Source organism: Mixophyes fleayi, chromosome 4, assembly GCF_038048845.1.
Source record: "Mixophyes fleayi isolate aMixFle1 chromosome 4, aMixFle1.hap1, whole genome shotgun sequence".
NCBI classification, from domain to species: domain Eukaryota; kingdom Metazoa; phylum Chordata; class Amphibia; order Anura; family Limnodynastidae; genus Mixophyes; species Mixophyes fleayi.
The window spans coordinates 251,010,959-251,034,653 of NC_134405.1; the positions used below are offsets into that span (position 1 = coordinate 251,010,959).

At 38.9% G+C, this 23,695-nt stretch overlaps 1 protein-coding gene and 2 long non-coding RNA genes across 5 annotated transcripts in view; 2 read left to right on the forward strand and 1 right to left on the reverse strand.

Moving 5' to 3' along the window:
- Nucleotides 1–1,587: 1,587 nt before the first annotated feature.
- On the reverse strand, nucleotides 1,588–23,373 carry LOC142152718 (uncharacterized). The gene is made up of 3 exons (XR_012691383.1): nucleotides 23,301–23,373; nucleotides 22,917–23,171; nucleotides 1,588–1,895 (listed from the first exon to the last, which is right to left on the reverse strand). It is a non-coding gene; the product is annotated as an uncharacterized LOC142152718 (long non-coding RNA).
- On the forward strand, nucleotides 15,149–17,213 carry LOC142150113 (uncharacterized). Its single transcript, XR_012691016.1, has 2 exons — nucleotides 15,149–15,215; nucleotides 16,754–17,213. It is a non-coding gene; the product is annotated as an uncharacterized LOC142150113 (long non-coding RNA).
- The window catches only part of CPEB4 (cytoplasmic polyadenylation element binding protein 4), a 71,986-nt gene continuing 71,638 nt past the window's right edge, over nucleotides 23,348–23,695 (forward strand). For all 3 annotated transcript variants that reach the window (XM_075209639.1, XM_075209640.1, XM_075209641.1), the window contains exon 1: nucleotides 23,348–23,573. The gene's annotated coding sequence lies outside the window, so the exon portion shown is untranslated. The remainder of the gene's footprint in view (nucleotides 23,574–23,695) is intronic.

Sequence of the window (23,695 nt, forward strand, 5' to 3'; positions counted from 1 at the left end):
GGGGACCCTCGAACCGCTGCCTATTATACCAAAATAGTAGCGTTGTTCATGCCTTTATTGTGCTACACAGTTCTAATTTTTAATGAAAACGAAATGAGTGACAAAGATTGCCATCACACTTTTAAAAAGCCAAGCAGAGCTGTGTTTCGAAAACACAGGAACATAAAACACAATTTTAAATTAAGGTTATTTTTACCTCGCATTAGCCTGGCATGCAAGGTGAGGGGGTGCTAAGAGCATATTAGTCTAGGGTGACCTGAAACCTTAATCAGGGCCTGCACCAACCCCTTCATCACTTTAACTATAAAATAGATCACAAGCCTTTTCCTATACTACCACATGCATTTTGTGCCTTCGAAGGGCAGTGACAGGTTTTTCCTGCTCCAATCATTTAACAGCGGTCAGCACTAGTGTGCAGGTAAGTAATTTTTTATGGGAACACATGATCTGGATGTGGGGCTATGATATGGAACAAAATAATTTCAGACAGGAAATTATATTGTTGACAATCCTTACAGGAAGTCCATAGTATAGGGAGGATTATTGCAGGAGAAATGGTCTAGAGGAGATTAATTTTGGGGAGATCAATTCAAAAGAGGGACAGCCATGACGTAGAAGATAATCAGTTCAGGGTTCTTATGATCTAAGGGGAAAATCATTTGGGGGGGTAGGGGTATGATGATATGCTGGAGAATCAATTCAGGGTAATGATGGTCTGATGGAGAATCAATTTGGGGGAAAGGGTATACTCTAGAGGAGACCTAATAGAGACTCAATAAAGGGGTTAACGGGAAGGATCTAGGTAATATAATGACAAAGGAGACTCCAAGGAGACAGATAACAATTATTTATTAATTTTATATGTGCATTGCTTGCATCATTTACGTGGCCCTTTTTTCTCAAGTATTTATATAGCACAGTATTACGAGGGATGAGGGCTGTAGGCATATAGAGGAGTGGGGCTTACATGTGAAACGTTTTCAGTGCCTAAATGTGTCTCTTTTTCCTGCTTCAGAAAGTTGGGATATTGGTTACAGGAAAAAACACCATATTGATGTCACATGGTAACAATGGCACTTTCACATTGTACAAACAGCGTTTTTTTCAGTTCCTGTAAAATACCCCCATCGCCATGATGATGTTTACAAATGTCAATCTGTAATTTGGCACATTGCTGAAAGTGCTCAGTGTACCTTACACACACTCCATTATATTTATACACAAGAGGAACTGCAGGGGCAGTGATACAAAATATTTTTATTTACTAATAATATTTTAGAGTGTACACATGATTTGTTTAGAATAGAAATGTGAACTTGGAAATGGGATCACAACCATACTCATCCTCCTTATTTGTGTGGTACATCATGTAATATGAAGTTTAGTGGTGTTATATGTGCTATATTATTACTGATGATGACTATAAATTTACATGTAAATCAAGTGGGTGGGCTAACAATAAAGATAGGGTGAACTATAATTGTTCATTGCCTGATAACAATGCTTTGGCTGCTTGCATTTAAATGACAGTTGGGATTAATTCCTTTAAGATGAAGTTAGTAGAAAATTTCTCTACATCTGTCAATTGTTTCAAGACCACAATGTCCAATTAATTACCAATATTAACTCGTTGTTTACTCATTTTTAATGAGGAAGACAAATTTCTAAGCGTTCATCCAACGGTTGTCCCAGGAAAAATGACCTCTAAGCCCTTAAAGCACCAGTGTTTCATCAAGCAGCATCTTTTTCAATTAATTTTTGTAATGGTGATTTATGACATAATGACAGCAATAAGTGAAATGCGCAGTCCAGTTTCGAATCTCTATAAATCATCTTCATTTCTGAATTTCTTGTGTCCAAAAAAAAGGATTTACCCTCCAGGATTTTCAGCAGACCTAAAAAGAAAATTTTGTCAATTGGAAAAAACAAACAATAGGTCATTATTTTAAATTGTAGGGACAGTGATACAAAATATCACACATTTTCATTTCTGCATATCAAGATCAATTTTGCTAATAGAAATGTGGAAATTCATTTTGCAATTTATAAAAAATATATCGGGGCAATCGGGCACACCAGGGCGCACTACAAATTTTGCCCACTGCTGTCCATTTCCCCTATCTGGTGCACCAGTGAGGCACGAACCAATGCTAGTCTCACTCTGGTTCTGCAGCCCCTGTTCTAGTCACCCTTAAAAAGATAAAAACTGATTGGGTTCTTGTTTGTATGTAGAACTTGTAGGGAATACAAACTTACACTGTTAAAGTGTGGTGGAGAGCTGAGTGGGTGGCTGAATGAGTACTTCAGCTCTGCTCAGGGGAGGGCTGGCAAATATCAGCCCAGGGTGCAAGACTCGACTCAGCAGCCTATTTTAAAGGGAAAAAAAATGCAGGTGGCCCAGTGACCCAGCCCAAGATAGCCCTCTAGAGGACCGGCCCGGGGGGCAGATGCCCCTCTGCCCCTTGCGCTGCTGCAGATTGTCAGTCACTCTCCTGTAGACACCCACTGTGAGCAGTTGGCAGGCCGAGGTGGGTGTCTCTGACATGACTTTATCTGACTGCAAGCAATTTTATTGACAAAAGCCCTCACAAGTTAGTCATCTTGGGGCCCTAAGAAAAACCTTAATTCAGCCCTGTAAAAGGGAAAGGGGGGTTCTTTATGAAATGAGGTAAGGGGAGTGGGGTTTTTCTTAATGTAACGAGAGGTGACCTATTAATTTAATGGTGGACCGTGGGTGGGGAATAAGTTTGAGGAAAAGGAGGGCTATTTATTAAATGTGAATATGAATTATTTAATGCTGGGGATGGTTGTGGGAAATGGTTAGATTTAGTAAATGTAAATATTATTAATTTATTACTGGGCTGTTTGGAGGGAGGGAAATAGGTTAATTTATAAATTGTGAGTACTATTAATATAATGCTGGGGCTGGGTGGAGTGAAATAGGTGTATTAGTTAATTGTGTATATGCTATTAATTTAATGTCACGGCTAGTTGGAGAGAAAATATCTATTTTTCAATTGCGAATACTTTAATATATTTTAATGTTGGGGCCTCATTATTAAATGTGGGTGCTATTGATGTAATGCTGGGGGTGGTTGTAGTTTTCTAAATTACATGTACATATTTTTTTTCCAAATAGGGCCCTCAACATTCCAGGATCCAGACAAGCAGCAGCTAAAGACACCAGCAGCCACAGGTGGTGAAAGAGACAAGAACAGGTAGGAGAGAGCAGGACAATCTGCCAACTGTCCTGAATCTGGTGGGGCAGTCCTGAATTTGGGTGACTGTCTCAATTAGTCAGGATTTTGTCCAACTGCAAGGACAGTTGGGAGGTATGTCCCGATTTACGTCGTACTGCTTGTGAAGGCAGAGCTGTGTGCATCTAACAGTAGTACACACAGTATTGCCTGTGTATTTGTCTAGAATTATTCTAAAATGATAACCATATAACATTAGGGGCCCCCCAGCTTAAGTGCCCTGGTCCCCCTAGAGCCTTAATCCAGCTCTGGTGGCAGGCATTTTTAATGCTTGTCCCTGCACCTCGCTATGAATGTGAGAAATATGCATGAACAAATGTTATATGAAAATGTCTCCGAAAGTATTAGCAGCATCTATAAGAGCAGAGAAGTGAGCATGTGAGATTTTCTTACTGGTGCAAATGTGACCACACATTCACTGAAAGTTAGTAAATCTAATGGTGGTCAATAAACTTACTGATAATAACCCTGGCTGAGAACAGAGGGGCCATAAAGATCATTGACCTCCATGGCAACCACAAGAATTCATAGTCCACCCCCTTTATATGCAAATCACAGAGTACCCAATGCATTTAAAAACAAGCATTTTTCTGTACTCACAGTAATGCAACTCTGTTCCTGATGCATATTATATTTATTTGCCAATAAACACTGAATGCACTTGAATGAGTGTGAGGCCATATTTATACAGGTTCTCTACAATAAGGTTTGTATAAATTAACAGAATAGAATCCATTAAAAACGACTAGTTACAACATTCAGTGTTAACAAATAACACTTTCATTTATACCAGAAGTGTAAATCTACAAATGACTAAGGCCTCATACACATGGACCTTAATCAAATCCAGTGCTCAAAATGTGCTTATCATGCATCTGCAAAACCTAGAAAACGCTCCGATGCCTGGGCTCCAAAATCATCAACATCATCAACATTTATTTATATAGCGCCAGCAAATTCTGTAGCACTTTACAATTGGGAACAAACATTGATAAGACAATACTGGGTAATACATACAGACAGAGAGGTAAGAGAACCCTGCTCGCAAGCTTACAATCTATAGGACAATGGGAGTTAGAAACACAAGGGCATGTGCTACATCATATTGCACAATGGACCAGCTAGAACGCAAAGGTAAAAGTATTGAGCGGGCTGTGTGTATTGCAATGTTGGTCAGAGGGTTGTTGTCTTGCGCTAGCAGTGTAGAGGATGGTAATCTAGGGAAATTAAGATGGTGGTAAAAATGGCAATAAAAGTGAATGGGCTAATACACTTATGCTTTTCCCAATTATCTGCCTGTAGCTGTAATAACCATTACGTATTATATAATTGAGTTCTATGGGGGTGCACATTAAATGTATAGTACACTAGGCTGTAGGTAGGCATTGAAGCCCTAACATACTCACAAGATATGCACCATAATGGAAATTAAAGACACTACTGATTGTCACATTAATGAGGTTGCTCTGAGTTAGGAGGAGAGAACATTAAGTCAGTTCATAGAGCATACAGACTGCTTTCTGTTTTTGAATGAGATAGACGAATGTAATCATGCTGCAAAGCTCTGTGTAGGGCTGGAAATAGCAGGGCTTATTTTAATGGGATTTCTGGCTCTGGGCCCCAGCTGCTCTGCACAAACCTGCTTCCCTCCATCCGTGAGCTAGCAATGTGTGTGTGTTCTCTCTCCAGTAATGAGTCTATTTCCTAACATGGGGAAAAACTGAAAAGCACATTTGCTCTGAGGCAGCTACAACTGTTGTACTCAATACACACTCGAAGAGGGGGAGCTTGAAATAAACCTTCCTGTTTGCATTTGTAAATTATTAATAGGTTTGAGATATAACAAAAGATGGTAAACCTAGCAGGGCCCTCTTAGGTTGAGGTCAATGCAAAGAGACTTCTTATATAGCAGAAACAACAGGACGATTAAAAAGAAAAAAAAACTTTATGATGTGGTTTATTTTATTTTCTCAGGATCGTGCCAACAATAAAAGACTTGTGAAATAGTTAATATTATTTGTGACACATCATATTGTATTTATAGTAGTAGTTTATAATATTTTTATTTTTTCAGTGATTTATCTTTGACCAATGCATGTTTTTATTATTTATAGTAGTCAAAGCATTTGTTGGAAACCATTTCCTCTGTCTACTAAACTTGATGTTACACTAGTGCTCCTGAATGCCGTGTTTATCAAGCCAATCAAAATGCTGTGTTCCCATACTATCACAAGCTCATTTAATGGCACAAACCTTTCAATTGTGTTTGTACCAGAAATGCTAGTCTTACACCAGCTTTATGCTTCAGTCTTGCTCCTTAGATATCTAGTAAGGCACACTACAAAATGAGGTAGCACTTTTATTAGTTACTAAATTTAAACCTGTGCATCACTATCATTTTCCATAGGCTATAATCTCTTACTGGCAGCTTTTTTTTTTAATGCTTTTCATGATATGCTAACTAATAAATCAATAGAAAATCAGCTTACTGCCACTTCAGCACAATCTTATTATATTTCTTGTTCTCCATGTATTGATATCTTCAATAAATATATGTAAAAAATTAAATGTCTTGCTTATATATTATCGATTACATTGAAAAAGGCCTGTTGTTGCACAGGGCCTGATGCTGAGTAAGTACTGTGCCAGTTTATCTTGTGTGATAAAGTGGCTACACGCATACGCAGATTTCCCTGATTCTGGCACTTACGTCTGATCGCGCCTGAAGAGGCTAGACAAAGGGAGGGTAGGGGAGATTCTAACATAGGGCGAGTACTGTAAGGCCGTATTTGCACAATTGCTAACAAATGCAGAAAGGATACAGGCGCATATACACCAGTACAGGCTAAAAACATGGCTGGAAGTGTATGTGATATATGTCTGGCGTAATCCGCAGTCTCCATAATTTTCAATGCGAGGTTGCAAATTTAACAAGCTCCAAAAAGCCTAGCTTCTCGAAGCTTGACCCCGATGGCTAACATCTGAATATGGCATTAGCTGTTGCACCCTCTGGGGAAAGCATCGCAGGAGAGGGATCTTTGGAGCAGGAAGGCTATGCAGTTAAGACTCCGGGTCAGAACTTGTTGTTAGCTAAGGAAAATCTATGTCGGGACAGCCACCTATTGGATGGGATGTCCCAGGAAAGTTTTTTAATAAATGTCCGCAAATTATCAATCCTTATAATTGAAATAAGAGATGATATGCATATGCACATTAATAAATGTCCCCCTCGATCTTTCAACAACCTCTGAGATGGCAGAAATTGGGTCTCATCCTATATTTTCAATGTAATGTATGTCATACCTTCAAATTACGCAGAGAAGTGCATGTCTAAGGGGACTTTGACAATATAAGAGAAACAATGAAACACACAAAAGGGACATATGTAAAAAAGGCAGTCACTCACTGTCAGGCGCCGCTCGGAGGCCGCCCGCCCGTCCACACAGAGCGTCTGGTTGCCTAGCAACCAGACGCGTAACTTCCCCTTCCGCCCGGCCAGCTCAGATCTAGAAGCGTCCCCGTTGCTAGGCAACGGGACGCTGCATGAAGAGAGCGCTACGGCGCTGCAGGATGACTAGCGCTACGGCGCTACAGCTATGACAGCACTACTAGTGCTGAGGGCATTGGCTAGCAGCACTATTTAAGTCCCTCTGACCTCACCTCCTGTGCCAGAGTTTCAGGTCCTTTCCTGTCCTCCAGCGTTCCAGTGTTCCTGTGTTTATCTGTTTCCTGACCCTTGCCTTCCTCCAGTTTATTGCCGTTTGCCTGTGACCATTGTGACCCGGATTGCCTTGACTACCCCTTTTGGATCTCCCTTTTGTACCTCGCTGTCAGAACGTTATCTACCCGGCTTGATTCAAACCCCGTTCGGATTCTCCTTGTGTACCTGCATTGCCCGCACCGTTGCCGAACCTGCCTGTCTGACATTCCTCTCGTGCTTCGCTATCTGACTCGTGGAAGGACCGCGACCTGCGTGTTTCCTGCAGCTAAGTCCATACCTCCTTGCGGGGGTCCCTGGTGAACACCAGGGGCACGTTAGACTCCGCACCTTCCTCCGAGTAGTGCCAACGATAGCAGGTACGCTATACTAGTCGTGACACTCACAATTAATTTGATACATAAATGATGCAAAATCAGAGGAGCATTTTAGGAGATAAACTGAAATGTTTAAATGAATGTTGGAGGTGGATCTGAAGTGATAGTAGATTGAACTTAAAGTGTTGTATCATTCTTTCCACTGTACACATTTCACCTATTTCTGCAAATCTGCTAAACTAGGTGCAGATTGGGTTTCTGTTGGCACTTCCAAGGACCGCACAGTGGGCATACACCTTGCAATGTAGTTGGCAAACATATACATCACTGCTTCCACCCATTTTGATTTTCAACAATACATACAAATAATAATATTAAAAACAGTTAGATATCGCCATATGTTTAGTGTGTGTATATGTTGACATATGTAGACAGTATATGCTTTTGCAATGTACAGTCATGGCCAAAAGTTTTGAGAATGACACAAATATTATGTTTCACAAGTCTGCTGCCTCAGTTTTTATGATGGCAATTTGCATATACTGCAGAATGTCATGTATTGCAAATAATTTTGAAGTCCCTATTTGCCATGACAATGAACTTTATCCCAAAAACAAAATTTCCACTGCATTTCAGCCCTGCCACAAAAGGACCAGCTGAAATCAGGTCAGTGGTTCTCTCGCTAACACAGATGAGAGTGTTGATGAGGACAAGGCTGGAGATCACTCTGTCATGCTGATTGAGTTAGAATTACAGACTGGAAGCTTTAAAAGGAGGGTGGTGCTTGAAATCATTGTTCTTACTCTGTTAACCATGGTTGTTAACAATGGTTACCTGCAAGGAAACATGTGCAGTTATCATTGCTTTGCACAAAAAGGGCAAGGGCAAGGATATTGCTGCTAATAAGATTGCACCTAAATCAACCATTTATCGGATCATCAAGAACTTCAGGGAGAGAGGTTCAATAGGTGTGAAAAAGGCTTTAGGGCACCCAAGAAAGTTCAGCAAGCGCCAGTACTGTCTCCTAAAGTTAATTCAGCAGCGGGATCGAAGCACCACCAGTGCAGAGCTTGCTCAGGATTGTCAGCAGACAGCTGTGAGTGCATTTGCACGCACAGTGATGCGAAGATTTTTGGAGGATGGCTTGGTGTCAAGAAGGTCAGCAAAGAAGCCACTTCTCTCCAGGAAAAACATCAGGGACTGATATTTTGCAAAAGGTATAGGGATTGGACTGCTGAAGACTGGGGTAAAGTCATTTTCTCTGATGAATCCCCTTTCAGATTGTTTGGGGCACACGCTTGTGTGGAGAAGGAAAGGTGAGTGCTACCATCAGTCCTGTGTCAGGCCAACAGTAAAGCATCCTGAGACCCTTCATGTGTGGGGCTGCTTCTCAGCCAAGGGAGTGGGCTCACTCACATTTTTGCCTAAGAACCCAGCCATGAATAAAGAATGGTACCAAATCATCCTCCAAGAGCAACTTCTCCCAAGCATCCAAGAACAGTTTGGTGACGTACAATGCCTTTTCCAGCATGATGGAGCACCTTGCCATAAGCCAGAACTGATAACTAAGTGGCTCGGGGATCAAAACATCAACATTTTGGGTCCATGGCCAGGAAACTCCCTAGACCCTAATTCCATTGAGAACTTATGGTCAATCCTCAAGTGGCAGGTGGCCAAACAAAAACTCACAAATTCTGACAAACTCCAAGCATTGATTACGCAAGAATGGGCGGTCAACAGTCAGCATGTGGCCCAGAAGTTGATTGACAGCATACCAGGGTGAATTGCAGAGGTCTTCAAAAAGAAGGGTCAACACTGTAAATATTGACTCTTTGCATAAACTTAATTTAATTGTCGATAAAAGCCTTTTACACTTATGAAATGCTTGTAATTTTACTTCAATATACCATAGCAACATCTGGCAAAAAGGTCTAAAAACAATGGAGCAGCAAACTTTGTGAAAAACCAATTTTTCTTTCGTTCTCAAAACTTTTATCCATGACTGTAGTCTCTATTTAGAGAAAGGTCTGTGAGATGTTGTCTGGTAATGCCCCTCACAGCATTGTAAAAATACAGTCTGTGACCATCCCCACAAACGGGTGTTCAATACCAAGGAAATCATGGATCACAGTACATAATACTCAGTTGTGTTATTGCTCATATAAATTCCAGCTGAATGCCATTTACTGTAGAATACATTTTGTAAATGAAATTGAGTTATATGAAAAAATGTATAGAGTCTAGTACCTTTGTCATAATACTGTGCTACATTACCCTTGGCTAAAGAAAAACAATCATTTAAAAGAAAAGCACATGAAAGGCTTTCTTGATATAAGATATAAAAAAAACGTGTGAGTAGTATATTATCCAGAACACTTGCAGTTTTAGAACATAAGTGGTATATCTCAATGTGTATATGCTGGTTAGTGGAAAAGAAGTCTGGCAATTTATCAACTGGTGCGGAGCAGTGGCGGAACTATCAGTGGTGCGCCAGGTACCGTGCACCGGGGCCCATGGCGATAATGGGGCCTGCTTCATGGCAGATGCAGAGGGCCAGAAACCCCAGTCTCCTCCTCCCTGCACCAGGGCCCACAGCTCCCTAGTTCCGCCTCTGCTTCTGGATATCAGTAATAGTCACTGACAGCATATTATAATATGCCTTCTCATATTAGATCAGTTTGTATTTTAAGGTTTGTGACCTTTTACAGAGACAGTATGTCTCTCTGGGAACCATAGTCAAAAATGTGCTTACTAAATACTAATATTCAAAGTACAAACATACTAAACAATTCCTGCCTTCTAAATATCTTTAGTCAAAGAGTTAAACACAGGTCTCACGTGACAGTGTTCTTGCTGCAGACACTATCAAATGGGAAACTGAACTCACAGAAATTGTAGGAACAGCAATTAATCATGATGTGATTCAGGAGCATAGCTCCAGTGTTTTTGTCTGAGAAGCAGAACTGTCACATTTTTTTATCTCCCTCCAGTCTACACAGAATAGATGTTACTATTTTAAAACCTCTATCTATATTTAGGCAAATGGCAACTGCTGTGGTGTGGCTTGAAGCTGTTTGTTATTTTAAACCAAGGATAGGGTCAACGACACAATGTAGTGGTGAAATTCTGAATAAATCTCTGTATGCAACATTAATATTAACAAGCCAGTAATTAAATTGTTTTATATACTTATAGTTCATCGTTTTAAATGTAAACAATTATGGGGCAAATAAGTAATTTCCAGATATTTAAGTTTTTTTTCTTTTGCCCATAGCTCCCAATTGTCTCGATTTTAATGAGATGGCCCGTATTTTGCAACCTAGAATGCTGCAGGGCCTACTGAACTGTGGGCTTTACTTATATGAAATTTGGCTTGGATTGGGTGGGTGTAGCTGATATTGATGTGGAATTCAGCGGATTATGAGTGGGGTTTTATTTTGTCCTGATTTTGCGTTCTTAAATGTTAGGAGGTATTTTTTGCTTTTTAAAGCTGATGACATACATCACAATCTTATATTTCATTCTGATTATTTTTTTACCAAATTAATGGAAAAAAAACCACTTGTATTGGTGACAATCAATGCAATGCAATCAAATGTAGATGTCCAAATCAGTTGGTAGTCTGTCTTCAATCTGAACAAACCAGGGGGTAAATGTATCAAGCTGAGAGTTTTCCGGCGGTTTTGAAAAACCAGATTCTACCTATCATTTATTTAGTACATTCTACAAAATGATAGCTAGAATCTGATTGGTTGCTATAGGCAACATATACACTTTTCAAACCCGCCGGAAAACTCTCAGCTTGATACATTTACCCCCAGATGTGTATGTTGTAATGTATCTTACATACATTTCCAGAATTTCACACAAATCTACCAAGATGGGATCCTGCGGAAGAGATTTACATTGTTAGAATAAGTTGTAACAGGTGCCATAAGGATAAAAAGACTGAAGATTTACAACAATGTTAGAGACTGCTGCTGAAATGATCCTAAATTAAAACAAACAATGTGTATTGGAATTAAGAAACATTTTAGTGCAAAAAGTAAAATAGTTTTTTGAGTCCTTATCGAAAATTGGTAAAAATATGTTGCACAAAGCAGGAAGTGGACCAGTAAGTCCAAACATGTTATACATAGTGAATCAGTTACTATACTACACTATCTTTGCTTTAGGCTAAGGTAGATTTATCTGTTAGCCTTTATTTCATTTTATTTTTCGATTGTTACGTTTGGTTTCCCCCTAAAGGACATTACAGATGACTTCTTGTCTTCACTAAGGTGGGGAAATTGTGGGTATTGGAACATAATGTTTACGTGCAAAATTTTATTATCCCCTTAAAGTGTTTGCTTTCCTTTTTGTTCTTTGCCTTCTTTCCTTCCTTGTTGCAATATAAATCCACAGTTTAAAAACAATCAGAATGAATGCAAAAAAGGGCACTGAATTCTACAAGATAGAAAATATACATTATGCATTTCTGTATGAAAGAATATTCCTGCTGTTTCTTTATCTTACACTTCTATGTGTGAGCGGAGATAGTGTTTAACATAAATCTCAATGTTCAGGATTGCAGCAGAACCAATTAACACAGGTGCATATTGACTATGATAAAACTGTAAAGCACAAAATGTATTGTGCTGTGTATTTATAAGTTATTGTTTAGCATGCTGTGTGAACAGAGTATCTCAATGTATTGCTACCACACAATGTTCTCCCTGCACCTTTGGGAGATGACTTTAATAAACAAGCCAAAGTCAGTTCCTAAAAAAGAAATAGTAACCTCTATGACAATTGACATATCTATAGACTAAGTAAAGGGCACACATTTCCATAGAAAAGCTTTCTATTTATTACAAAAAAAAATCTAAACAATAAACAAGAAGATTTAACAGATACACAACAGATCTGGCAGCTTGCTGTAGTGTCTATGGAATGTCACCCATCATGTATAATATACATGCAGTTGTTGACCCTCCCCCAATTGCTTAATAAACTGATCTCTTTGCTGACCTAATGGGGAACAAAAATAGGTTGTGAGCAGGTGGCACAGCTCGCCTTTACCAATGAACAGGCAGATCCAGGAAAGGGTGTCCTTTTGAATGATGACTGGGCTCATCAAATATTTATTTTGGTTTCTGTTTATTTGCAGTGTGCCCAGTCTGAAGATTTTGGAGGCAGGCTGATATTTTAACTAGTGAGGTCCCAGATATAACTGACACTAAAGGTAATGCCATATTTTTCAATTGTACATACAAACTGAAATGTTCACAAACAAAAGCTCTGAGACGCCCTGTTAAAAAAACTATTTACTAGTAAATCATTTTATTCATGTTTGTTTATAAATACCCTATTTGATATTATGCAGTGGTAAATTGGTGACATGTTGTGTCACAGATAATAAGAAAAGTTCACCAGCAATGTACATGCTTAAAAAAAATGACCAATGGCAGCTAATCCTTAAGGGGAACTGATGAACTATTTGTAGAAGGGAGTTTGGGTCCCCATATTTATTATGGAAAACAGTGTAAATTTATTTGTATTCCAAACAGAAAGAAGCAGCCAGGAGAATCAATCCAAAAATGATAATAAACCCAGTCTCTTAAGGATTCACTCTTCTATTTATGGTGCATTATGTCAGGTTGAGGAACGAAAATAAATTAATGAATAAAATAGGTTCAGTAACAATTATTCCCTAGTGTTACAATAACATATGGGCACAAAAGCAATATTTGCTACTGTAACCTGCTTAATTTGTATGTATACTCATCAGTAAAATGAATACAGAATATCCTGATGCATGGTATAATGTAGAAGAACTTATTTATAACGCTAATGGCACAGGATAACCAACAATTTTAAAAATCAATACATAATGGCATAAAGTGTGAGGGACAGAACTGAATATACACAGGTTTTAAAACAGCCTCATGCTTTCCTATGTGAGTCTATTAATATACTACTGAAGAACCACATCAGAAATTCTTGCTGCATTGCAATCCCACTCTCCACTGACATCAGCTTACAAACCAGAAGGGGTCAGATGTGCGAGCACTGATGGAATTGGCCTCAAAGTTAGCATAAGGAAACAGTGATTTCCCAGCAGGGCTTCTCAAAGAAATTTGCTGTAAAGATTCATGGGCTATGGACAGATATGGGACATCCTCCCTGTAGTAGTGTTTTTGGGTGTGGTTGTGTATATAATGTCCTGTATCTGCAGTTACTTTGTGAGAGTCAGATCATACAACCAAATCTGTCTTTTGAACAGGGTAAGGGATCCGTTTTGACAGGTATAGCTAGAAGATAGCAGAAAGCTGGATCAGTGAGCAAAGCAAGATGTGACAAAACACCAAATACCACAGGGAGCTAATATCTGTAAGTGCAGGTTAAGAGTGTGTTACTGTAAAGCCCATTATCATCATCATCATTTATTTATATAGCACCTGCAAATTCTGTAGCGCTTTACAATTGGAGACAAACACAGTAATAAATAATACTGGGTAATACAGACAAAGAGGTAAGAAGGCCCTGTTCGCAAGTTTACAATCTACTAGCATGTATAGAGAGAGGATTCACACTATAAAATGCATCTACTGAGGCAGGGCAGATCATTTTATTTTTTCTTTGTGCACTTTGAAAAATAAGCAACCTAGACAATCATGAGTTTAGTTAAGTAAATTCAGCAGTAGTCTTATCATATAGTTTACACTTTAAACTTCATGCTTGATAACTCATACTTGCCAACTCTCCCGGAATGTCCGGGAAACTCCCGAAATTCGGGTAGGTGTCCCGGACTCCCAGGAGAGCAGGCAAATATCCCGCAAACGGCATCTTACTGTCCAAATGACGCGATTCGTGGTGGCCAAAATGATGCAATTCACAGCGCTCCAGCTCTCCAACCACGCCCCCTTGCCTGGGATCTCCCGGAAACAAGTTTAAAAAAGTTGGCAAGTATGTGCTAACTCCAGACTCATCCACTTACCTCAGTTCAATGCCTCTCCTGCACAGTATAGATGTCACACCTGGGCTGTCACTTTCCAGTTTTTTCTTCATTCCACTCTCAAACTGTGGCTCCTGATTTGTCTTCTCCTTTTGCAGGTAACCAAGTACCACAGCACAGCTACATGAAAAACGTTGCCCTGGAACATACTGTTATATGTTTTAAAAAACGTAAAGTCAGCCTTGCCAACTCAAGGGAGTGCGCTACAAACTTGTATATTGTGATATCTTGTATGCTGTAAATTTTACTGTATTGTATGTGCACTACCACCTTTTTCCCCTCCCCCTCCCCCTCTCCAACCCTCTTTCCTACATTTTTATGTTTTCTTTTCTTTTATACCATGAAATAAAAAAAAAATATTATTGAAAAAAAAAAGTAAGACAAATTTCACTTACTATATGTCCAGATCTGCTGGGTAAATTCTAAATGGTTGAATTAAAATCAACTGGTAGAAGATCAACACACCTCTAAATTCACAAACAATAAATATTATAATCAACTGCTCATCAGATAAGTGGGGAAAGTGGGGATTGTAGGCTAAAACTAATTCTATATCAAGTGCAGCAGATAGGGTGAAACCGGTATTGTAACAGGCATGAAATTAGGAACTAAAGTGTTCCAAGATGATAATAATCTCCAAAAATAACACAGTTCAATAATTACCCACACTTGGGATCTTCAATATCGAAAAAATGAAACTGCTATTTATAATATAACAGTCTTTCTCTGGGCAAGAAAATAGGAACCAAAATGTCACAGACAAATAATAAGCTCCAGAAGTAACACAGGTTAATAATTAACCACACCAGGGATCGTCTGAGTTACAGCCGTGTGTGACCCATGACAGGAGTCCTGCGTTGTTTATGTTGCAGCACTGATGCTAGAGAACATACATGGAGGGATGACCACCACTAATCTTCGAGCTGGTAAAATGGAAATTCCAAATCCAACTTGATATTTAATTTATCTTTATATTTATAAAATGGTGAATATCTTCCACAGCTCTCAACGTAAAGCTACCAAGTCTTACATAGTTATTTAGTATCCAAAAAGTAAGCTATTAGACCACACAGCAACAATGCGACAGAGGAACAAAAATTTAAAACATAATTTTTTGCTGTAAACAATTGTTTGACTGCTGTAAGGAAACCTTGCCACAATATATGACAACATGACAAAGCAAAAATTCTTATTTTTTAATTAGCATTTTTGGTCATTTACCAAATAACTTGCTAATATATAAAAACTGCTACACATTTCAAATCGGACCCACGCAACACCGGGTGACCTTGCTTGTAATTAATAAGTGTGGAGCTATACTTGACCTCTGCTGAGCTGAGAGTTTTTAATGATTAAACTACTGCCAATAAATGTCTATATATAAGGGCAGGTTTTCTTTATTATAATGCTACCAATAAGGACATTTTCAAAGTTAAAGTCATCCTAAGTTGTTCCAATACAAAGGCATGCACAGTACATATCATTAGGCATACCCTGCACCACAGTTCGCCAACAGAGGGATGTGTCCAGCACCAACAAAAGGGGGTGTCTAGAAGTACCCACAGATCATATTATGCCACATAGTAGTGCCTCCCAGTTTTAATTATGCCACACAGTAGTGCACCCAGTTCATATTATTCTACATTAGAGCTCCCTGTTCATATTATGCTACACGCCAGTGCCCTTCAGTTCATATTATACCACACGGTATTGCCCCCAGCTCATATAAAGCCACACAGTAGTGCCCCTGGTTCATTTTATGCCACACAGTAGTGCCCCCACTTCATATTTTGCTAAACAATAGTGTGCCCCAATTCATATAATGCCACACAGTAGTGCCCCCAATTCATTTTATGGTAAACAGAAGTGCCCCCAATTCATATACAGCCAAACAAAAGTGTGCCCCAATTCATATTATGCCACAAAGTAGTGCCTCCAGTTAATATTATGCTACACAGTAGTGCCCAAGTTCATATTATGCCACACACTAGTACCCCCTATTCATAGTATGCCACAGAGTAGTGCTCCAAGTTCATATTATGCCAAATAGAAGTACCCCCAGTTCATATTATGCCATACAGTAGTTTCTCCCCAATTCATATTATGCCTCACAGTAGTGCCACCTGTTGAAGTCAGCAAATTGGATAAAGTCATTTCAATTAATATCGAGCAAATTTGGTTGTCTTTGTCTGAAAAGATGCGTTGAGCACGCTACGGTGTGGAAGGGCGTATCCAGCCGCAACACGTGGCAATAACAGTTCTTACACTTTTATACACATTTGCACAAACACACACATTTGTAATTAGGACACATAAATTGTAGTTGCAACACATAGTGATTTATGTCAAAATATAGTAGTATTTATGTTTAATATTATAAGTTATATGCATGTTAGTAAAACATATGGTACAGGTTAAAGGAAATGTGTCATGTCTAGTATCATTTTAATCCCCTATTCATCAGCAGTTGTCCGGTTCCTTTGCCGAAGAGATCGCACATTGCATACTCTAGTGATGTTACGGAATAAATGTTTAAAGTAATACTGACTATAAAATGCTAATAGACTAGTTGAGACTGGATTCTTGGCGGAAAAGTCGGAGCACATCCCCTGGAGAGATGAACCCTACCTTTGGATATTTTGGTTTGAACTGGCCTATGATCTGCAACCCCCTGGACCTTCCTGAAGCCTGGACCAATAGAAGCAAGCCAAACAATCTGCATTGTTTTACTGTATTTCTGTTTGCATATAAGCAGTAGCTCTCAACTAGTGTTCAGTCACATTGACCACAGACTTCAGACCTGAATGACTGTTCACTGGATCCAGAGCGCCTGCGATAAGTAACGGCTGTACTTATTTTATTTCGCTTGAATTACTCTACTACTTTTGGATAATAAATCTTTGTGCGTTGGAAACACAAATCGAGATTCGACAATCGTTATTGGATAGCGACAAAACGTGCATAACACACCAGTTTATATTATGCCACACAGTAGTGCCCCCAGTTTATATTGTGCACATTACCATTAAACATTTATATTCATACAAACACATGTAGACAGCTCTTTTTTTCTATGTGTGACTCACCTATCAGCACACACCATATGTCTTCAGTTCCACATCGGAACATGTGAGGAGCTGCTGCGGCCGGACATGCGCAGCAGCTCCATTTTGTGAAGCAGCTGCGGCGTAGAAATTCTGCTGTGCATCAGGGGGTGTCTGTGCACGCCAATGTTGCAATAAATAAGTATGGGCGAGAACACGTAATTAATAGTATCAACTCGCTACTTAATTTAAGCTTTCTTTCGAAGACAATTTATGTTAATCTTTTCTCACAAGTATATACTTATTATATAAAACTGAAATACAAGTAAGAATTTTTATCTTCAAATGTATTCTGATCTTATATAAATGTCTTATTTGTTAATGTATTTATTCATCCCAAATTGTAAATATCTAGAATAACTAGGATTATTCATTTATATTTCATATATTATCCTGATTGTAATATAACCTTGCATCTACACCTGCTTAAAAATGGTTAATAAGAAAAAGATATTTTCCTTGAAGTAGAGGGAATTTGTTCTATCTTACTGTATATTATTAACCTTGTGTCCTTGCACAGGAAGGGTCTTAGAAGGATAATTCACTGTAGAGAAAGATGGAGGAGTCCCTGACTCATGACCTCAAGGTCTGAGAGCGCGTCGATGCAATTTTCTCAACTGTGAGAATAGAACACAGTAAAAGGCAACCAGGTGAGAGTACCAATCAAACCTGAGATGAACTGATTAAAAACTAATAAACAATAAAAATAGTTACACTATATATAATAAGTTTTTAAAAAGTTAAAATGTAAAATATAATCTGTATACCTGTATAAGTCTGAGATGTATTAATCACTTGGATATGACAAATGAAAATAAAAATATCAGCAGAGGTCTGACAGCAAGAATAAATCCATGCCCCTCAAGTCGTAGGCTGTAGTAAATGTCATTTGCACTTGGTACATAATCCTGATCAAAACTTAACCCACTTAGTATATCAATTATAGTTTATGATAACTACAAACATAGCATAGAAATCTAACATGCAGGAGAAAAATTGAATAAAGACAAAAAAGATTATATTCAGTTTAGAACATGCTATTGCGAAGTTCAATAGCAAACAATATTGCTGAATATATTTGTTTCATTAAGACCATCTGGATGTAGAGTCTAGTACACCTTAATTTGTCCTACTCCTATAAGTTTCAAACCTCTTGGGTCACCTTGATGGACCTTTGAAATATGCCTGTATAAACTTTGATTTGTAACTGTTTAGATATATTGGGCCTGATTCATGTTTGGACATATCGCCAATTGCATAATGTATCTTGTGCCTAGCTCTGCGCGTGCTCAGAAATGAACCTTATACCAACGAATGCAATTGCATTCAATTAATGTCCAAATGCAAATGACACTTATAACAGTCTATGATTTGGGGGGCAAAATGGGGGAAGGAAGGGGTAGACTAATGTAAGCAATGTACAATAGGGACGTGCTAAGGGCATTCCGATGCAGATGCGGCAATTTCAAGTCCTGTGTTTATCAGAAGTATGCTTGGATCAGCTTCAGGGCAGATTAAAGTGCCAAATGATAGTCTTTGTTTTACAAACTACACAAATACGTGCCACTGGCTAGCACATAATATGTGTACACAAGTAAGATAAAAATGCACTGTATGCATTGGAAGCATCTTGATTTATGAATTGAATGTAAAAAAAAACATAGTCTGTTCTGTCTGTCTTCGTAAGACAAGTACTTACACCCAAATTCAATTCAAAATTAATTTTGAGACCCACTTCGATTTGAATATGTCCAGAACAACGCTCAAGTTCCAGGAGTGTATCAGGAGTTTTATTGTGCAGTGATGAGTGAATTTAAATTATAAATTAAAATTGAAGGAATTTAGGTGGAAAACAAAATCAAGTGCAGTACTGTGACCCTTGTTCCAAATCTACATCTTTTCTTTCTTCACACAATCTGTTGCTTCTGATGGGCATGTGGGAGGAGGTCTAACGGGCATGTGGGGAGGCCTGATGGGCATATAATGTGGGGGGGTCTGATGGGAATGTAAGGGTGTGTATGGGGAGGTCTGAGATACATGGCTCTTTGCAGTATCTATAGATATTTTTTACCTTTTATTCTCTGTCTGGTTGGCCATTCCTTCCCTGTGTGTTCAGGACATTGTCCTATCCTGGCTCTCATCCTACTTATCAAACCACTCCTTCAGTGTTTGGTTCTCTGGGTCTACCGCATCTCTTTTTACTCTATCTACAGGAGTACCAGAAGGCTTTGTCTTAAGCCCTCTGCTCTTCTTTTATCTATACCTCTTCTCTTAGAAAATGAATAAGTTCCTTTGAACTTCAGCATCAACTCTAGTGACACATCCCTTTTAATGTTTCTTTGTTTATTTGGCGGTGGGAATCTGGGATAAGTAATCCAGGTGGATCCATGCCTAGAAGCTCATACCCACTGGCATTTTTAAATTCATTTTACAAAAGTTTTTCAAGTGTCACCATATCGACCGGCACTTTTTCTGTGTAGTGATGCAAAAAACAATGGTTTCTAAAGTTGGTAGAATGCATATACATGGGTCTGACATTCTTGTAACCAGCTAATTGATCAGGATGTAACTATACCAAGTAAATATACTTTATACAAAGTCTGACGTTGCTATAAGGTCCAGGAAGAAAAATGTACTCTTAGTTTTAAAGCTCTACCTTATGATGTGTGGCAAATACAGATAGGGTACAATATACCTTGCTGATCACATTACTGCTGATACAGCTATTAAACATATACATTTTATATAATTGTTTTTTACTGAGTAAACCATATGGAAAACTTTGTTTCCTGTTGTGATTTGCCTCCGAATCAATGTTATCTGGCAAAACTTTGGCATCAATGAGTATAACATATAAAAGCAGCTCCATGCAACAAATCTTCAATGAAAGACAAGCATTTTTGTATAAAATGTACATAAAAGCTGCAGCTGGCATTTTGCTGTTTCACTGAAGGGAACCAAAGTGATGTTGGGACATATAGTCACAGTGAATCAAACCAAGTTGAATGATTTTACAATGCAACTAAATTCTGGAGATCTGTCTTATAACAAGCTATGTAGCAGCTACAAAATGTTCAACATAGCTTTACCCAAAATGGTAGTGTGTTGTGAAATAGAAAACAAGCCTGGGTGAAAATTTCCCAAAATATGTTTGCAAGGAAAACAAATAATTGATTAAATGCTTTATAAATTATTAAACTGTACAAAGTAAAAATAATCGATTTGTACAGCTATAATGATTGCATTTAAAAACATTTGGGAACATTTTGAAATATTAAATACAGGACAGGTTGCAAAGCCCTAAGATTTTGCAGAATACTTGCTAAAGTAAGTAATCACATTTAGAAATAAATGATCACTATATCTTCTAAATAAAACATTCTGATAAATGCAGGTTCCATGCTTGTTCCTGCTGCAGTAAAGAAAGAAAAGTAAAGTAAAGAAAACTCTGGACACTGTAGTAGAATGTGGGTGCATAGGGTTACAATATAAGTAGTCACATGTATAATAAAACAGAATGTGGAGCTTTGCTCAGTGGTGCATGAAGACCTTAACAATATTAAGCAATCTTTTTGAGCATTGTAATTTGTTTCCTAGAACTGAAACTATATTAAGGAGTTCACAGAAAAGCTGGTATATTAAATGTCTAATATCTGCTCTTTGAAGAGTTTCACATACAACAGGGTGTTGGTTACTAAATAATCTCAATTTAAAAGGTGTGTATCTTGAATAACCAAATATTTTCAGTGCTTGTTTCTTCGTAAATATGCAGCGGAAAAAAGTTCACTTATTTTTGCTGTATAAAGGTGCAGCTCTCGTAAGACTGTTTTAGTTTTAAATGTTTTTACTGACTATTTAATAAACATTTCTCGAATACCATATTTTACTGACACATTCCAAAAGTGAAAATAGAAAGTTTGTAAGTAAGCGATACACAAAGCTAAAAAGTCTGAAATGTATCAAGATCTGCGTCTCTCTTCCACTCTCATCACTTCCTCCCATTCTCGGTTGCAGGACTTTTTTCAGGCTGCACCCACTTTATGGAATTCCCTCCCTTGCACCACAAGACTTTCCTCTAGTCTTCAAACCTTCAAGCTTTTTCTGAAAACCCACCTCTTCAGGCAAGCTTATAATATTCCACTACCACCCTCTTAATCTCCCTAGGTTACCCTATTGCCACCATCTACACAGCTAACGCAAGACAACATCCCTCTGACCAACATAGTTGTGTGACTGATCATACAGCCCACTAAATACTTTGTAACCTTTGAATTCTAGCTGGAGAAATATTCAGTATGATGTAGCACTTACCCTTGTGTATCAAACCATTGTCCCATAGACTGTAATCTTGCAAACAGGGCCCTCTTATCTCTCTATATGTATGTATTACCCAGTATTGTTTTATTGCTGTTTGTTCCCAATTGTAAAACGCTACTGAATCTGCTGGCGCTATATAAATAAATGTGATGATGATTATGTAAGTGTTTGGTAAGCTTTAGTGTAGTGTAGCAGTGTCACTACAATGTTAGATTTTTATCGACCCATGTTTTTTTGCTGAATGTTACCTGTCGTTGTTTCAGGTTCCCATTGAATGGTTAAGGGGTTTATAAAAGAACAATGAAATTTAAACGGCTCACTGTACATGTATACATTATGTATGTGATAAACAATGATTGGTGCATTTTTTTTTCTTTAACAATTGCATGTGCTATTATGTTAAGCTTGCTAACAGAAACTACACTTCTTATGTTAAACGCCAGGAACATTGTCAGGATTACACCATTATATAATGTTTATAGTTACCACAGTAATGACCTACACTGTTGAGGAATACATCAGCGAGGAATACAATACATCAGCTGATCTAGACCTCTCGGTTTCAGTTAGGAACCATTTTATGTTTCAGTACACTGAATCTTACAATACGAGACAGCAGCATTTGCATAATTACAATAGCAAGGAAAACAGAAATAATAATTTTTATTTACACAGATAAGGTATCCCAACTATCTTCTTAGTCTGCTAATATGTAGACTAACAATGAATTTTATCAACATCTTATTTATATAGCGTCAACAAATTGCGCTTTACAATTTTGGAAAACAGTAATAAAACAATACTGGGTAATAAAGACAGACAGAGAGGTAAGAAGGCTCTGCTCATAAATTTACAATTTATGGGATAAAAGAGGTGATGTATAGCAATATAATAAAACATGCATTTGGTTCTGCAATTTGGTCTATTCAAGTACATATAAGACATATGATACCCATCCAGCAGTACAATGATACTGGTTTATATTTACTAAAAATACAGCGACAGCATAATGTACATATCCTGCCTAAGTGTCACCAACAGACAACACCCAAACCTCCTTTGGCTGACCTCGTTAGAGGCACTTTACTGAACACATCCCTCCAGCAGTGACCTTAATGGGCGGCGTTACGAAGGATGACCTTCATGGGAGGAGTAAAACATTACATCTACTGTCAGCTTAAGCGGCACCATTTATTTTAGCGTCACCTGCTTCATCCTCTTTTGACCTTCTGGGGCGTGGCCTGTGCGGCACTAGTCAGCGGCGGCTGGGTAACCTTGGCTGTGGCTCCGCCCTCCGGTTTCCGCCCCCGACACTGCATTGGCTGCGGCTGGGGAGAGGGGCAGGGCCGTGTCTCCCCACTACGCGAACCGGAAGCGCCTCTCGCTCCAGCTGGTTGTCATTGCTCTCTGTGCTGGGTCCTGACTAGAAAGACGGGGAGGAGCAGCGGAGTCGGACAGAGCCTGGAGAGAGACAGACACATAGAGGGTTCCTATTTTCCCCTCCCCCGCTCCCGGAGTCCGACGCAAGGACCCCCTCCTCCCCCTGTGACACCGACACAGAGACCCCCCCCTCCTCCTTCCTCCTCTCACCTGACACACACGTAGAGCAAGCAGTCACACGCCGCACTTCCCTCATTTCTGACACACCGGGGCCGGGCTGTCACCGGGGCGGGGGACCAGAGCAGCCGCCGCAGTGACGAGCCAACCATATGCTGTAATGTCACTGAGACTGGGGGCCGAGCTCCTGCGCTAGGGACAGAACATTATCTCCTCAGTATAAATATACTACGAGGCAGCAGTGCAGCACCAGGCGAAATAGCCGGAGAAAAACAGCTGCTGTCACTGAGATGCTGGCTTCATGAGGTAATTATTGCTCATAGACATCTGATTTTATCATGTGTTGCTGTGTGGATTGTCTGTAGTTTATTGATCATTAGGATTTAATCTGGTACGCATGCATATGTTGGGTGTATTAGGATTTTGGT